The sequence below is a fragment of the Nomascus leucogenys genome, chromosome 5 (genome assembly GCF_006542625.1).
Source record: "Nomascus leucogenys isolate Asia chromosome 5, Asia_NLE_v1, whole genome shotgun sequence".
Lineage (NCBI taxonomy): Eukaryota > Metazoa > Chordata > Mammalia > Primates > Hylobatidae > Nomascus > Nomascus leucogenys.
This window is the reverse complement of record NC_044385.1, coordinates 78,363,696-78,377,989: the sequence shown is the minus strand read 5'-3', so window position 1 is coordinate 78,377,989 and position 14,294 is coordinate 78,363,696. Positions and strand designations below refer to the sequence as shown.

Sequence of the window (14,294 nt, the reverse complement as noted above, 5' to 3'; positions counted from 1 at the left end):
TGCATGAGTCTAAAGAATGTTTTTTGTTTCCAGTTAAGTACAAGAATAGCAAAATGTGGAAACTTAAATTTAGCAATTTTTCATTGTTATCTTACCATCCCAAATAATGCTGGAAATATAGTTGGCATTCAGTAATTTTTTTTATTGACCGATTGAATGAGTTATTCTGTTCCATGATTCCCACGTCTTGTTCCTCACTAAGTTCTTACCACTGCTACAAAGGATATAGTCATAGGCCCTACTGGTTATCCTAGAGTCGACAGGCAGTATAGCCCAACAGAAAGAGTGTTGGTGTTGTGTAGATCTGGATTCAAATTCCGATTCTGCCTCACTAACCTTTCCGCAACTGTACAATGAGGGTTAGTATGTACATCTGAAGGATGAAATGAGGTCATCTGAGAAAAGTGTGAGGCACGGTGCCTGGAACATAGTACACATTTAATAAATGTTTGCAACTATTAGCAAGTGTAAAAATATGATCCTAATGATGATGGAAAAGACATAGGTCTGTCAGTGTCCACCAAATAAAAGATAACTGAGACAATTATTTTATTGGTGTGATTGCTCTGTAAATGTGGCTAGTTAAGCCTAATAATTGTGATAGTTACCCAGTATCAGATGAACTAGGCCAAAATACTTAATATCTGCCAGTCAGTATGTGGTTAGACACATCTCTGCACATAAAGGCTCATAGAAACTGATTCAGAAAAAGCAAATAGATAAAATAAGGCTTACCCAGGTAGAAGAGTAAATGAGCTATTTGTTGACATGCTTTAGGGGGCTTGACAAAAGTGTATAAACAGGTAGGCTGGAGGAGAAATCATATGCAATGTATACGTCTAGCCCGGAAAGATAAAATATGTTTGAAAAAATAATGAAGGACCAAAAATTAGGGAAAAAAGTAGCCAAGGGATAGATAGTGATACTCATTTTCTTTTTACAACTTTATTAAGGTATAATTTGTGTGCAAGGAACTGCACACATTTAGAATATATAACTCGACTAGTTTTGACAGATACACCCATGAAACTGTCATGTACAAATCTGAACATTTTCATGTTCTTTTGCAACACACACACACACACACACACACACACACCACACACAATGCAGGCAACCACTGATCTGCTTTCTGTTAAAATAGATTGGGTTGCATCTCTTAGAATTGTACATAAATGAAATCACACAGTACGTACTCTTTTGCATCTGGCTTGTTTCACTCAGCTAATGATTTGAGATCCATCCATGCTGTAACATGTACTAGTAACGCATTTTTATTACTGAATAGTATACAGTTGTATGGCTATATTACTTTTTTTTTTTTTTTTTTGGAGACAGAGTCTTGCTCTGTAGCTCAGGCTGGAGTGCAGTGGCGTGATCTCGGCTCACTGCAACCTCCACCTCCTGGGTCCCGGTTGAAGCATTTCCCCTGCCTCAGTCTCCTGAGTAGCTGGGATTACAGGCACATGCCACCATGCCCAGCTAATTTTTGTATTTTTAATAAATACGGGGTTTCACCATGTTGGCCAGGCTGTTCTTGAACTCCTGACCTCGTGATCTGCCCGCCTCGGCCTCCCAAAGTGCTGGGATTACAGCTGCGAGCCACTGTGCCCGGCTGATGTATTACATTTTTGTACCTATTCACCTGTTAGTGGACATTTGAATTGTTTCCCACATTACAACCCACATTTGGCTATTACAAAGAAAGCTGCCATGAACTTTCGTGTACAAGTCTTTGTGTGGACATGTATTATCTCTTGGGTAAATATCCAGGGATGAAATAGCTATGATGAATAATAGATGTATTTTTAACTTTTTAAGAAGCCATCAAGCTGTCTTCCAAGATGTTTGTACCATTTTACATTCCCAGCAGCAGTAACTGGTGGGAATATGGCTCATTCTCAAAAGATGATCTGAAATTTCAAAAGTAAAAAAGTTATTGAAACATGTAATATGATGGTGGTAATTAGCCAACTCACAGGGTTGGTTGTGAGGATTAAATGTGCTAATGCATAAAAAACATTTAAGCACAGAGGAAGCACTCAAGTGTTCATTAGCAGTTTTATTGTTATTCTGTTGATCTAACTTCTTTGGTTGTTAACAGTAGTACATTAGTGACTAATTTTGATAGAGTTAAAATAAACAGCCTAGATTTTAAAAATCAGTCACATATTGTATAAAAAATATTCATATTCATAAAAATATCTTTAAACAAAATACAAATTTATTTTTTTTTCCAGTGGAAGGGGCAGTGATTACCTGGCATTGTTGTAAAACCAAAGTTAAGCTTGCCATTATTGTAGTTATAGTCTTTATTTAGTCTTTATTTTATTTTATTTTATTTTGAGACAGAGTCTCGCTCTGTCACCCAGGTCGGAATGCAGTGGCCCGATCTTGGCTTACTGCAACCTCGGCCTCCCGGGTTCAAGCAGTTCTCCTGCCTCAGCCTCCCAAGTATTTGGGATTACAGGCACGCACCACTGTGCCCAGCTAATTTTTTGTATTTTTAGTAGAGATGGGGTTTCACCATGTTGGTCAGGCTGGTATTGAACTTCTGACCTCCCCACCTTGGCTTCCCAAAGTGCTGGGATTACAGGCATGAGCGCCCGGCCTAGTTATAGTCTTTAATATAATTTTTGTTGCCGTTATCTCTCAGCGAGTAACTTTTTATTATATACTGTAATTATGAGTGTCAAGGTATTAAAAATACACAATCAATTCAGGATTGGTTATAACATTTTTAAAAAAGATATTTACATTGACTCGTTCTTATGTAAAATGTCTTATTATACAGACACATCACCTTCACTTTGGGATATGGAATTTGATAAGCAGTTAGCCACAGAATATGAAGAACCCCTTTAGAATGAGATTGAAGAGCTGATCCAGTGGACAAAAGAGGGGAAACTGAGAGTTCCCAATTAATGAAGCAGGTAAGTGTTAATTCCAGGGGTTATAAAATTCATTGATTGAGATTATTTCTGCCAGATATTCACTTTTAGAGTGTAGATACTTACATGAATTTCAAAACACTGTGTAGATATCTTCACGGTGTCCTAAAGACAGTTAGTTGCAGCAGAATGCATGCAATATAATAGAATTTTATAAAATTCAAAAACCAAATTTTGAATATACTTTCTTAGCTCTAACGGTGATAAAACTATAAAGAAAATGATCAACATAACGTGGTATTTCAGGAAGTCAGGGTAATTGAGTAGGGACACCCAGGGGCTTCGACAGTACTATCATTCTGTTCCTTAAGTTGGATGGCAGGTTCACAGGTGGTCATTTCATCATGCTTTTATGCCGTTTTATGTTGTAGATATTATGCTATATGTTATCCATATTATAATTACACATTATATTCTTTTGTTTGTAACAATGTTTCATAATATTTCAAGGAATGAATGGAAATGGGCACATAATGAAGATATGCAGTGCCTAGCCATCAGTAGAGTCCCAGCATTATCAGATTCCAAGATAATTCTTATACAAAAACAAGCAAACAAAGGGCATGTTATCTAGAATGAAAAGACCATCCATATTCTAATAAACTGAGACAATCAAATAGGGAATCCCTCTTTTAAGGATGGTATTTGTTATATGCTTGGAAGTGTTTTGAAGTAGAAATTGGTTGTAAATAAATCTCCTTATTAATAGGAAAGTATAAGCTTGCGTTTAATGTCCCTGTTATCCCTACCAAGAAATTAAAAATCCTGGAGGTTAGTATTGCTTATGAACTCACTTACTTGCTTATTAATAACAGGTGCATTTACCCTCTTAGGGGATGACCATGGGTATTTTAAAAGATAAGAAATTTGCTGAGAATTCCTTAAATTTTTCTGATTTTTACTAGCCAGTGAGGACATTGACCCTTTTTTGCAGGTAGGTTTGAAAGATGATGATACCTCCACAGTTGAGACCATGTTGTTAAAACATCCTTCATTTAACCATTTAGACATTTGGTTCTAAAGAATGTATTATCCTTAGATTCTTGGTTCTAAAGAATGTATTAAGATTCTTGTCTTATTACTATTCTTAAAATTGCCCTAAAACTTGCTGAGGTAATCAGCTTTAAATTCTGTAAATACAGATAACAAAACCCTCTTAATCTTAAAGGTGCTTTTAAAGTTCATGCATTTATACATGTATGCAAATTGGCTATTAAATTGGGACGATTTTATTCTAAGTAACCAAATCTTAAGGAGCTTAAAGCCAACCTGCTTTATAAAATATATTAATTCCAGGACTAAGCAATTTCTGAAAACAGACTGATTTACTGTGCTGCTTAATATTTCCTCAAACTAGAATACAAGTGACGGTGGCAGAGGGAGGAAGTAACTCATACTAGGAAGAACAAACAGCTGCTGGAATATGCTTGTGGTTTAGAGCTTCTTTTAAAAGTCCTGTCAGCTGCAAAGGGAAGGAAGGATAATATTTTCCACTATGTCAGTAACATCTTTATGAAGATGCTCCTTTTGAATGTGGTACAGAAAGTTGGAAAACACTTAGGCATGGTATCTGGCATCGTGCCCCTTAGGGAGCACTTCACATACAGACGGTCCGGGGCTTAGGATGGTTTGACTTAGAATTTTTTGACTTTATGATGGTTCCAAAGGCGATGCACATTCAGTAGAAAGCGAACTTTGAGTCCGCATACAACTATCCTGTTTTTCCTGTTTAGGACATTGCTCCCATAAATTTCATGAGCTATTCAACCCTTTATAATAAAAAAGAATTTGTGTTAGATGATTTTGCCCAAATATAGGTTAGTGTAAGTGTTCTGAATACATTTAAGGTAGGTTAGTCTAAGCTCTGATGTTCCGTAGGTTAGGTGTATTAAAGACATTTTGACTTACAATATCTTCCCCTCCCAGTAAACCCATTGTAAGTCAAGAAGCACCTGTAGAGGTCTGCCTTTACCAATTTCAGCTGTGACAGATTTAATGTTCCTGTATTGCTTTTAAATTGGAGAGCAGCAGCAGGTCTGAAACAAATACTGCAGTTAGCTTTGTGTTCTTCACTATTTATTGAACAGTTCAGAGGGCAAGGAAGCAAAGAGAAGCGCTCTGAGTGTGTCTTTGCTTGCCAGCTCCTGAATTGTTAACAGTTCTATAGTGGCCTTCCTGTATTTTTCTCTCGTTTTTTCTGTTCTCTCTCCTTTTTACTCTGTCTTAAAAAAATAAGTAAAAATATCCCTTGGGAATATGTAATGTTCGTATATGGAAACCCTTAATGCCTTTCTTGCTACCTGTAGGGTAAACTCCAAAATCCTTAGCTTAGCATTCAGATTCCTCCATCAAACTGGGTTCCTAGGCCAACTATTTCAGAGTTAATGTTACTCTTTTTTTTGGGATAGTGTCTTGCACTGTCACCCAGTCTGGAGTGTAGTGGCACAATCATGGCTCATTGCAACCACCACCTCCCAGGGCCCAAGCAGTCCTCTCACCTCACCCTCCCGAGTTGCTGGGACCACAGGCCTGCACCATGCCTGGCTAATTGGTTTTTGTATTTTTTTGTAGGTTTTCGCCATGTTGCCCAGTCTGGTCTCCAACTCCTGGGCTCAAGGGATCCACCCCTTCTTGGCCTCCCAAAGTGCTGGGATTACGGGCGTGAGCCATTGCACCCAGCTGATGTAAATTCTTTGGTTCCACCCCACCACCATGTCCGATTAATTTTTGTATTTTTAGTAGAGACAGAGTTTCACCATGTTGGCCAGGCTAGTCTCGAACTCCTGACCTCAGGTGATCCACCTGCCTCGGCCTCCCAAAATGCTGGGATTATAGGCGTGAGCCACTGCGCCCAGCCCAGAAAACATTAGTTTTTAAGAGGCAACAGAATGCTAAGCTGAAAGTCCTGGTTATTATTGTCAGGGGCCACAGAGAGATCAAGTCAGATAGGAATCAGTTGGATTTGATAAGGGGTTACTAGTGGCTTTGAGAAGATTAAGACTAGAGAGGCAAATATTTTTATATTTTGTGGCAGAGGAGATGCAGTCAAAGTAGAGATTGGGGAAAAGGATGAAAAAAGTCTGCAAGGAGAAAAATCATCCATTGAGTGCTTACTGCATGCCAGGTAGAGCTCTACGTAAGCCCCAAACCATGGAGTGATCTTCAGTTTGTCTTATCCCACATGTTCACCCATTAGCAAGTCTAATGCTGGTTCTAATATATTCCAGCTCATTGTACTTCCCTTCATCACCTCTGTGGCTAACAGCCTTTTCTAGCCTAGATTTAATGTAGTAGTTTCCTAAGAAGTCTCTCTTTCTAGTGCTGATTTGTTATAATGTATTCACCGTACAGCAATGAGAATGACATTTTTAAAAAGTAAATTGGACCATGTCTCTCTCCTACTAACAATGAACTTTCCATGGCTTTCCATCACACCTAAGGTCCAAATTCCTTGTAACAGCCTGTAAGGTACAAAGTGTGGCCCCCGAAGTAGCATCTTACAGCTTCTTTGCTCTCTTAGTTCGAGCCACACTTTCTGTTGATTGACTGTAACCCCATGTGAGTTGAGGGGCATCTGTATTCATTGCTTTGTGAGAATTAAACTAGGTTAAAGCTAAGTCAGTGACACGTGTGGCTATGAAATAATTTTACCATTTAAGAAAACTACCAAATCCCTAGAGTTTGTAGGCAGTTGGCAGAAAATAAAAGTGTTCCTTTACTTGCCCTTGATCTCCCTAATTGTGTAATTTCTTACATCATTATTTTTCCAGCTACCACACCTATATGTTGTGACTGCACAGGGTAAAATAGTCTTAATCTCTCTAATGTTAACTCTTGATCGGTTGCTATAGCCATCTATGAGATTGTATCTGGGCTTTGAACAGAATGTTTAATTGCATTTTATTAGAGTTGTGTGCTATTGATAGAGGGTAAGAGAGGGCCAGGTAAGCTTGATGGTGTATGTATTGATTGTCTTAACTTCCCTGAGCTCTAGATTTAACTTTTAGTCTTTTTTTATTGGACAGCTTCACATTTTCTAGGAGTCTCAAATTCTATATGGAGTTTGAATCTTCTCCAAATTAGAAGGAGAAAATCGGTAATGGTCAGTGTATATCAGTTAAACTCTTCGGAATATGTGAGATGATAATAATGACCATTTATTGAGTTCTATAGGCCAGGAACTAAATGCTTTACAGTACAGAGATACTGTGTTAGATTGTCTACTTTTGGGAGGAGGGGCAGGAGAAGGGGAAATTTTCTTATGAGGAAAAACTCCAAGATTACATCCCTGTTATCTTTCCTCCAAATGGTTTCTGATAATAAGTTATTTGATTAAAAATTATGTTTTAATTAGAATTTGATGGCTTTTTACAAACTTTTACTGACACTCAACATGTTTGTTTTTGTAGGAGCTGACTAAGGCTTTGGAACAGAAACCAGATGATGCACAATATTATTGTCAAAGAGCTTATTGTCACATTCTTCTTGGGAGTTACTGTGGTAATTTTTCTTCCAAAGTATATTGTCCCTTTTTAATAAGTTACTTATACATTTTACCCATGACAAATTAGTCAACTAAAATAAAGGTTGTCTTTGAGGATTTTTAAATTGGTCTTTCATACAAGGTAAAGTATCTTAAGTGTGACAGACATGTTGAGCAACACCTATTTAAATTTTATGGATGTCTCATTTTCCTTCAGTGGGTGGAGAATGTATATAGATTTCATTCATCATTATTGGGTAGGCTGATAAAGAATAGTATCACATTTACTATTTGACAGAGTATTAAAATGAAATGCCCTTCTTTGTATTTTTTATAAAAATGAATGTGGCCAGGCATGGTGGCTCATGCCTGTAATCCCAGCACTTTGGGAGACCAAAGCTGGAGGATCACATGAGCCCAAGAGTTCAAGTCCAGCCTGGACAACATAGCAAGACCCTATCTGTATTGTATAACTTTAAAAAGTTATTCTGATGAAGACTCTGGATAGGGAAAAACTGAATATCTTTTCTTTTTTAGATGGAGTTTCGCTCTTGTTGCCTAGGCTTGAGTGCAGTGGCTTGATCTCAGCTCACTGCAGCCTTCGCCTCCCAGGTTCAAGCGATTCTCCTGCCTCAGCCTCCCAGGTAGCTGGGACCACAGGCACGTGCCACCATGCCTGGCTAATTTTGTATTTTTAGCAGAGACGGGGTTTCACCATGTTGGCCAGGCTGGTCTCAAACTCCTTACCACAGGTGATCCACCCTCCTCAGCCTCCCAAAATGCTGGGATTACAGGCGTGAGCCACTGCACCCAGCCAAATTACATAGATTATGCTAATGAGAAAAGGAGATGAATTTTGTGACACAGCTTTATTCATTGACTGAAGAGCTTTAAGAATGAAGCTAAATGTTAAGCCAAAAGGAAGGTACAAGAATATTATTTATTTGAATTCTGTCTTGGATTAGCTTTTCCTAATTTAAAACCATTTGGTGTTTCTACCAACTCGAAAACTTAGAAATCTAAAACTGATTCATATTCTTTGTGTATTTGCTAGGATCTGTAAATAACTGACGAAAAACCCATCTGTTTCTACGTAGTTGCTGTTGCCGACACAAAGAAGTCTTGTGAACTCAATCCAAATAATTGCACTGCTATGCTGAGAAAAGGGTATTCAATAGCTACTCTTTTTGTTGAGCATGGACTGTAAATAGTAGATGTTTAATTTGTTGAATGAGTTCATTGTAAGCTTTATAAGTAGTAAAATTCTATATTTATACATTTTATAGCAGAGATATGATTCAATTTTAAATACAAAATTATAGCCATAGTACGTGATAGAAGATCTATACTTAACATATTTTAAAATAGTGATGATTGAAATAACTGCAAGGTATAGATGAAACTGAAGGATTTCACATTCTTTTTTGTTTATCATTTGGAATTTACTGTATTTAACTGACTAGAGAACATCCTATTCTTCAACCAAGCTGAATAGGCTACATTTAATGCTATGAAAGCTCTATATCTGTGTGCTTTATATCCCATCTTGTTTCTAAGTGTAACTTTATTCTTTAAGTAAGAAACTTCTTTAATTCCTTTGTATAATTATATTTTGGAATAAGCAAGTATGTACAATTAAAGTGAAATTCCTTCTGAAGCAAGTTCTAAAATTGAATTTTACTAGAAATTGTACTAGATGTTAACAGTATTTTAGAAAGTCTCTTGGCTTACTAACATATACTTAAAATAATTTTTTTCTTTCAACAATAGAAAATACTAAGATGTTTTTATTTAGAACTGCCTAAATGCCTTTCTTTTTTTCTTTTTTTGGGGGCTGGCGGCACAGTCTTGCTCTGTCACCCATCCTTGAGTGCAATGGCACCATCTTAGTTCACTGCAGCCTTGAATTCCAGGGCTCAGGCCATCCTTCTGCCTCTGCCTCCTGAGTAGGTGGGACTATAGGCATGTGCCACCATACTGAGCTAATTTGTTAAACACTTTTTTTGTAGAGACGAGGTCTTGCTACATTGCCCAGACTGGTCTCTGAACTCCTGGCCTCAAGTGATCCTACTGCCTTGGCCTCCCAAAGTACTGGCATAACAGACATGAGCCACTGCACCTGGCTCCTAAGTTCTTTTCTTGAATAATATCTTTCTTTTCTTTTTTTTTTTTATTTTTTGAGGTGGAGTCTCACCCTGTTACCCAGGCTGGAGTGCAATGGTGTGATCTCGGCTCACTGCAACTTCCACCTCCCGGGTTAAAGTGATTCTCCTGCCTCAGCCTCCTGAGTAGCTACGATTACAGGTGCATGCTACCACACCTGGCTAATTTTTTGTATCTTTACTAGAGATGGGGTTTCACCATGTTGGCCAGGCTTGTCTCAAACTCTTGACCTCGTGATCCACCCGCCTTGGCCTCCCAAAGTGCTGGGATTACAGGTGTGAGCCACCGCGCCTGGCCAAGTAATATCTTCATATCATGCCATTGACATTTATCCTCTAATTATTTCAGAGGTGGCCTTCAGAAGAAGGCCTCTTTGGTAAAATTGCTATTGAGGATATTTCACTGAAAAACAAATTTATCTTTAAATTTAAATCCAGGAAAAATTTAAGCTTTTAGGCTTCTATTTTTATCAGATAGGGTAAAAAACTTAAAACTCAGAATATTACCTTTTCCCCTCTTTGTGTGATGGATTGCTTGGTTTTAGTTACTGATTATTTAAAATAAGTTATTCAAATCTAGGATTTTTTTTTTTTTTTTGAGACGGAGTCTTGCTCTGTCGCCCAGGTGCAGTGGCGCGATCTCGGCTCACTGCAAGCTCCGCCTCCCGGGTTCATGCCATTCTCCTGCCTCAGCCTCTCCGAGTAGCTGGGACTACAGGCGCCTGCCACCACGCCCGGCTAATTTTTTGTATTTTTAGTAGAGACGGGGTTTCACCATGGTCTCCATCTCCTGACCTCGTGGTCCACCTGCCTCGGCCTCCCAAAGTGCTGGGATTACAAGCGTGAGCCACCGCGCCTGGCCAAATCTAGGATTTTGATACAATAGTTCTTCTCTAGAATATAGTGTGTGTGTGAGAGTATATTTAAAATTTTTCTTAAGGCCCATGGGGCAGCCCTTGAAGAAACCAGAACTTGGGGATCACCAGGCAGGATTAGTGGCAGGAATTGAGAGAACAGAGCCCCACAGAGCTCGTCAGGGACTGTCCCCCAGTCAGAAGAGTATCTCAAGGAAGTGGTCTTCTCCCACATCCCCCAAAGATAGTTACCAGAGGGTCAGTCCTCTGAGCCCTTCTCAGTGTAGAAAAGCCAAGTGTCAAAGCTTCCCCACTCACCCTGAGTTTGCCTTCTATGACAATACGTCATTTGGCCTCACTGAGGCTGAGCAGAGGATGCTGGACCTCCTGGGATATTTTGGATCAAATGAAGAGGATGAAACCACAAGTACACTTAGTGTGGAGAAGCTGGTGATCTAGACTGAGAATCAGCCTGAGCTTTACACAGCTAGGGTCTGCTACTCGTGTTTTATAGACTTTTGTGTAACTATTTGTACCACAGGACAGAATGTGAGGAGGAAGTAACACACACAGAGGAGGATGTGTGTGTATGCATGTGCTTGAATTCACAAGGAAGAAATTATTTATCTTGAGCTTTTTCCTTTGTTGTTCAATTTTTATTGGTTTATTACTAATAATGATAATAAAATGTAAACAAGAGCAAATGGGGCTTGGTCTGCCATGTGGCTATGAAAGTTAAGATGTGACTTTTGAGTAGAACATGCTCTGAACGTTGCATTGGCAGTTTCCAACCTGAAGCAGAAATCTGGAACTTCAACTAAAAAGGGATGGAGCAAAGTTAACTTGGTGTCATAACTCTGAATTGCAATTTATTAAGTTATAAATACATTAAGAATTTGACTCCTACAATGGCAGCATCGAACAGGTTTCATATTTAGCTGATTAACTATGACCATTAGACTGCTGAGCTACTTAGAAATGGTGATACCACAGATATTCAAGAACTTTCAGATGAGAGTTGGGTCCAGGTGACTTGACAGAATTATAAGAATTCTGCTTTAAAGAGATAATGTAAGAAGCTGGTGGTTTAGGTAGTGAGTCAAATGAAGACCTATCTGTTCTGAGCAAATAAATAGTAAACATTTTGGAAAGGACAGTATTGTCTTCTGAGGAAATGGGCAGTAGGTACTGACCATGCCACTACCTGGGACCAGGATGCTGATTACGTGTTCCTGGACCAAACTGGCAGCAGAGACCTCAGCGTGGGAACTGGTGCATGTATGTTGTTCTTAAACATAACTTTATTATGTTGTTTAGAAAATGCATTAATTAACTTTAGGTATATATAAAACAGGTAGAACAGTTTACAATTTTACAGTTTAAGCTTTTTTTTTTTTTTTTTTTTTTGAGACTGTGCCTCGCTCTGTCGCCAGGCTGGAGTGCAGTGGCACAATCTCAGCTCACTGCAACCTCCACCTCCTGGGTTCAAGAGATTCTTCTGCCTCAGCCTCCCGAGCAGCTAGGACTACAGGCGCATGCCCACCACGCCTGGCTAATTTTTGTATTTTTAGTAGAAACGGGGTTTCACCATATTGGCCAGGATGGTCTCGAGCTCCTGACCTCGTGATCCACCCACCTTGGCCTCCCAAAGTGTAGGGATTACAGGCGTCAGCTACAGTGCCCGGCGAAGCTTTTTAAATTAGAAGCATGAGTTAAAGAAGGAAATAGAGGAAATAAGCCTTTGTAGAAATTTAGAATTGCTTTTGTTTGCATTTTCAGTCTTCTACACTTGACAGACTTTTTTTTTTTTTTCCCCCCGTGCAAGAGAGTCTAGCTCTGTCGTCCATGCTGGAGTGCGGTGGCAGGATCTTGGCTCACTGCAACCTCTGCCTCCCGGGTTCAAGTGATTCTCCTGCCTCAGCCTCCCAAGTAGCTGGGATTACATGCGCCCACCATCATGCCCTGCTAATTTTTGTATTTTTAGAAGAGACAGGGTTTCACTGTGTTGGCCAGGCTGGTCTCAAAATCCTGACCTTGTGATCCGCCCACCTCGGCCTCCCAAAATACCGGGATTACAAGCGTGCCCCACCGTGCCTGGCCACAGACAAGACATTTGAGGTTCAGGGATAGTAACAGGATTTGCTAGGACATGCATGGATACATTATTCTAAATATCATGCTTTTTCCACTCTGCCATCACAAACTTTACAAGTCTTTTTTTTTTTTTTTTTTTGAGACAGGGTCTCACACTGTCACTCAGGCTGGAGTGCAGTGGCACAATCTTGGCTCACTGCAACCTCTGCCTTCCAGGTTCAAGCAATTCTCGTGCCTCAGCCTCCTGAGTAGCTGGAATTACAGGCACCCACCACCACATCTGACTAATTTTTGTATTTTTAGTAGAGATGGAGTTTTGCCATGTTGGCCAGGCTGGTCTTGAACTCCTGACCCCAAGTGATCTGCCTGCCTTGGCTTCCCAAAGTGCTGGGATTACAGGTGTGAGCCACCACGCCCAGCCTACAAATCTTCCCTAATAGCAGAAACATCAGGAGAAAGCTGGCCCTTTTTTTTTTTTTGTAATAAGAAGGTATGAAGAGACACCTCTATTAGCTTTTCCCAATGGAAGGAAGCTTCCTGCTACTTGATGAAATGTTAGGACTGGTCTTGCAACTTGCTTTGTTTGGCAGTAAGGGCTAAACAAAGAACCTAAAGGTTTTATTCCTTTACTAGAAGTCTGTCATTAGTTATCATATGGGCAGTCTACAATCTCATGTACTTCCCTTCAACCCTTGACCCTAATGACTTCTCTGTATCCCTTGAGTAGCTGCACTTCTTTTTTGTGGCGACCTCTAACTGCCACACCCACCCTGCCTTTTAGATTATGTTTTCCTTCCTTTTAGAGTTTATCAGGATGTCAGCCTGCTGGTGATGTTTCAGGGACCACTGGAGAGAGTGGAATTAGATGGGAAAAACATCACAAATACAAATACTACAATTTAAAATTTTTCTCTCATATTTGTTGCATTGCTACTTCATTTGTGTTATTTTAATTGAAAATCTAAATATACCTCCTTTTGGCAATGTTTTAATATTAATTACCTTTTAGGAATAGGAGAGGTAGATTACTCAGAGCTCTCTGACAGCTGGTATTTGCTGATGCTGGGAAGAGGAAACCAGACTTTTTAATCTTCATTTTCTTTGTTTATCATACTAGAAAGCTTTGTTCTCTTTCCAAGTTCACAGGCCTGCATGCCAACCTTTGAGGACAAAGGGTACATGCTTGCTTGTTTTTGATTTCACAGTGATGTACCCTACAGCGTCAGACCAAAACAGATAAGGGAAAAGTGGAAAGTAGAGGAAAACACTAAGAACAGAAAGATTTTCTGTTAAATTATGTTCTTCTCTATTATAATCACACATCTAAATTAATATCGCAGTAAGCTAACACCAGCATCTAACATGTTCACTATCTACCTAGCCCACTTTTCTGGAGCTCTAAGAATAAAATCTCTGGGCTGGGCACAGTGGCTCACGCTTGTAATCCTGGCACTTTGGGAGGCCGAGGCAGGTGGATCACCGGAGGTCAGGAGTTCGAGACCAGCCTGGCCAACATGGTGAAACCCAGCCTCTACTAAAAATACAAAAACCAGCCAGGCTTGGTGGCTGGCGCCTGTAATCCCAGCTACTTGGGAGGTTGAAGCAGGAGAATTGCTTGAACCTGGGAGGTGGAGGTTGCAGTGAGCCAAGATTGTGCTACTGCACTCCAGCCTGGGTGACAGAGCAAGACTGTCTCAAAAAATAAATTTAAAAAATAAAATCTCTGTATTTCAAAGTTAAGCTAATTTGG

General features: G+C 39.5%; 1 protein-coding gene across 9 annotated transcripts in view; it reads left to right on the top strand.

Annotated features, from left to right (window-relative positions):
• Positions 1-7,258: 7,258 nt before the first annotated feature.
• Positions 7,259-14,294, top strand: part of NEK3 (NIMA related kinase 3) — a 39,263-nt gene continuing 32,227 nt past the window's right edge. For 7 of the 9 annotated variants that reach the window (XR_004030185.1, XR_004030186.1, XM_030813446.1 and 4 more), the window contains exon 1: positions 8,188-8,601. The gene's annotated coding sequence lies outside the window, so the exon portion shown is untranslated. Of the gene's footprint in view, positions 7,452-8,187; positions 8,602-14,294 lie in introns of those variants that run through there. The other 2 variants (XM_030813443.1, XM_030813442.1) reach the window with 2 other exon arrangements.